Consider the following 4,344-nt stretch of genomic DNA (forward strand, 5'->3'; position numbering starts at 1 on the left):
AGAGTTTTTATAGAGCTTAATATCCAGCCCCCCCACTTCCCAGAGGTTCCAATCCTCTAGTCACTTGGCCTTTCTGGTGACCAACCCCATCCTGAGGCTACCTAGGGGTCCCACTCTAAGTCATCTCATTAGCGTCAACTCTGGTGTGCTCAAAAGGGGCTCCTTATGAGTAGCAAAAGACTATCCTATCACTCAGGAAATTCCAAGGGTTTTAGGAGCTCTATGCTGGGAATGGGGACAAGGACCAAATATGCTCATTATACCACAGGAAGGAATGCAAAGCTTATTTGGCTGGCAAGGCAAGGTCTTGGGAAGGACAGCAGAGGGAAGCGAAGCTCCCCAGACCCAAGTGCTGGGCTGCGGCTGCTGTGACCGGCCTTGTGGCTTTCCTCCGCAGAGGGTGGACACTTTGGGGCGACAACTGGCAGAGGCTGGGGGAAAAGTCCGAGTTAGGACAGAAGAAAAGGCAGTCCTCTTGCCCTATACCCTGACCAACTCCCAATGACCAGGGAGCGACCACACACAAGGCAGGATTATTTACAAGAGGGGGCATGCACGCAGCCCTGCAGTTCTGAACTTGCACCCAAATCCACCTCAGAAACCAGACTCGAAGGGTAATCAAGTACCCAACATCTCTCATGTGGAAGAAAAAAACAGCAGGCTTCAAGCTTAAGAATTTTAAAACCGTCTTAACTTGGGCTGCTAAGTAAGTAAACAACTAGAAGTATCACAAATGATAAATCTCCATTGGCCGAATAGATATGGCACATCTACATGGTGAAATACCATGAGCTATAGACAGAATATAGGAGATGTACACGGAAAGACCTGGAGACATTTTCATGATGCAGTACGTTGCTGTAAGTGGAAAAACAAGGTTCAGCTTGATCTTTTTAAAAAATATATATTCACACATAAAATCTGGATGAATTTATTCTAAACTCTTGAAGGAAAGGATTAAGAGAGGTATTCACTTTCCACAATTTATTTTTACATGAAGAACTTGTATTTCATAATCAAAAAAACAAGTTTTCTTTCAAAATCTTTTGCTATGGTAAAATATAAACATAAATATATGTATTTATGTATTTTTTTTTAACAAAAGCTAAGATTTAGGGGCCGGCCCTGTGGCGCAAGCAGTTAAGTGCCCCCGCTCTGCTTCAGCGGCCCGGGGTTCGCCGGTTTGGATCCCGGGCGCGCACCGATGGACCGCTTGTCAGGCCATGCTGTGGCGGCATCCCACATAAAGTGGAGGAAGATGGGCATGGATGTTAGCCCAGGGCCAGTCTTCCACAGCAAAAAGAGGAGGATTGGCAGATGTTAGCTCAGGGATGATGTTCCTCACAAAAAAAAAAAAAAAAAAAAAGCGCTAAGATTTATTTCTCACTCATGTTGCCTGAGGGCTGTGGTTGGCTCTGGCTTTGCTCCACGGCACCCAGCCTGAAAGAATGATCACAAACAAGACTTTCTCACGGCTGAGCCCAACCAGCAGTCATTTTTTTTTTTAAAAAGCTGTGGTAAAATGTATAGAACATAAAATTTACCATTTTAATAGTTTTTAAGTGTTCAGTGGCATTAAGTGCATTCACACTGCTGTGCAACCATCACCACCATCCATCTCTAGAACTTTTTCATCTTCCCAAACTGAAACTCTGTACATTAAACAAGAACTTCTCATTTCCCCCTTCCCCTGCACCTGGCAACCAGCATTCTACTTTCTGTCTTTACGAATTTGACTCCACTAGTTACCTCATATAAGTAGAATCAAACAGTATTTGTCCTTTTGTGACTGTCTTATTTCACCAGCACAATGTACTCAAGGTTCATCCATGTTGTAGCATGTGTCAGAATTTCCTTCATTTTTAAGGCCTAATCACGTTCCATTGTATACCTATACCATTTTGTTATCTAGTCATCCATTCACGGGCTACTTCCACCTCTTGGCTACTGTGAATAAAGCTGCTATGAACATGGGTGTGCAAACATCCACTGGAGTCCCTGTTTTCAATTCTTTTGGGTACACAGCAAGAAGTGGAATTGCTGGATCATATGGTAATTCTATCTTTAATTTTTTTTGAGTCTATCATTTCCCATGGTGGCTGCACCATTTTACATTCTCATCAGCAATGCACAAGGGTTCCAATCCCTCCATAGCCTCACCAGCACTTGTTATTTTTGGTTTTTTAAATAATAGCCATCCTAATGGGAGTGAAGTGGTATCTCATTGTAGTTTTGATTTGCATTTCCCTAATGATTAGTGATGTTGAGCATCTTTTCATGTGCTTATTATCCATTTGCATATCTTCTTTTGGAGAAATGTTCTTTGCCCATTTTTTAATGGAGTTGCTTGTTTTTCTGTTGTTGAATTGTAGGAATACTTTATATATTCTGGATATCTTTCAATTTTTAAAAACTTTCTAAAAAAGCTTTTTGCATGGAAAATTTCTAAGATTCACAACAGCAGAGAGAGTAAACTGCAGTCATCAACATTCGCCAATCTTGTTTCGGCTACTTGCTCTTGATGACCGAGAACGTCTCAAAAATATCTTCTACAGTTGGATCAGGAGCTTGGAGATTTTTTAGTTTTTCATTTTGAAATAATGATAGATCTACAGGATCTCAGATATTTGTGTCTGGAGTTCTACCAGAGATGAACTGTGACTATTAATGGGACAGATTTTTAGAAAAGCTTTTCCTGTGTGATCTGAGCACTCTGCCAGAGGCTGCTCGTCACCTACCAACACCACTCTCTTCTTTCCTACTAACAGAAAGACACTTGTATTCAGGGTGATAAGGTGCTCAGCTAAAAAGACGGCATCTCCCAGCCTCTCCCGCAGTCAGGCTGGTTACATGATACAGTTCTGGCCAATGAAATGACAGCAGGAGTCAATGGACAGGGCTTCCAGAAAGCTCTTTAAAGCCCTGTTACTAAAAAGTGTGATTCCGTTACCACCCACAAAGGGGGTTCGTCTGCCTGCCACAAGACATGCCAGGAGTCACGAGGCAAGATGGTAGGAAAAAAAGGCCTTTTTATTACAGCTTGCTAGCAAGGGGGAAGATGGCCTACTCATGTCTGAAAGAACCATCTTAGGGGGGCACAAAATCTTACAGCAGTTATATAGGCCGGTGGGTTACTGGGGAGGAGGTTAGGAATGTTGACCTTCCAGTGTTATAGACTGGGAGTGCCAAACCAGATCTTTCACTTTTCATTGATGATGGCTTTCAGCATAGACTCTCTGTCGGGGGTCATCACATTTCTAAGGAACTCAAAAGAACAAAGTTATCCTGTTATCACAGCTGGGAGATACACGCACAAGCAGGGATCATAAAATCTACAGAGCAGCTAGATCTCCTGGAGGGTGCATATCCAGCTGGGTTAGTTTGTCAGAGGTCATTCAAAGTTACAATAGGGTTTCTTTTCTACAATGGCTTCCCTCACGTCAACCTTGTCTTGAGCCAGTATCAATACTTGGTTAGAAATACGGAATTCTGGGCCCCAGTCCAGACCTACAGAATTGGAATCTGCATTTTAATAAGATCCCCTGTTGATTCACAGGTGCATTTAAAGTTTTGAGAAGTGCTGCTTTAAGGAGAGTTGACTTAGTTAGCTTCCTCTTTCTTCCTGACTGGAATGTGAATGTGATGGCTGGAGCTACAGTGGCCATCTGTTGACCATGATGCGACCTCGAAGAGGCTGATACCGCCTCAACACAAGCTTGACATAAAGGAAGCCATATTGTAGCAAAGAAACCATATTGCAACTTTGAATGACCTCTGATTAACTAACCCAGCTGGATATGTACCCTCTAGGAGATATACATGCTCTGTAGATTTTATGGCCCCTCCCAGCTGCGGTAAGATAACTTTGTTGAGTTCCCTAGGGATGTGACAACCCCCAGACAGAGATTCTATGCTGATATCCACAACAACTGAAAGATCTGGTGTGGCGACTCCCAATCTGTAACACCAGAGGGTCAACATTCCTAAGACCCTCCCCTAGAACCCACTGGCCTATATAACTGCTTCAAGAGTCTGTGCCCCACTTAAGATGGTTCTTTTGGAGGTCAGTCCCCCATCTTCCACCTTGCTGGCAAGCTGTAATAAAACCCTTTCTCTCCTACCACCTTGCCTCTTGACTGTTGGCCTGTCTTGTGGCAAGCAGAAGATCCCCTTTTGGTGGTAGCAAAGCCACATGCTAAGGATGGCAGCGGACAAAACAGAAGGAGCCTGGGGCACTGACAGCATCATGGAGCCTCCATACCACCTGGAACTGCCTACCTCCAGACTCCTTTAACATGACAGAACAACCTCTACCACATGCATTTACCACTGAGAAGGAACTAC

Source organism: Ceratotherium simum, chromosome 13, assembly GCF_057802395.1.
Source record: "Ceratotherium simum simum isolate JZ-2026a chromosome 13, ASM5780239v1, whole genome shotgun sequence".
NCBI lineage: Eukaryota > Metazoa > Chordata > Mammalia > Perissodactyla > Rhinocerotidae > Ceratotherium > Ceratotherium simum.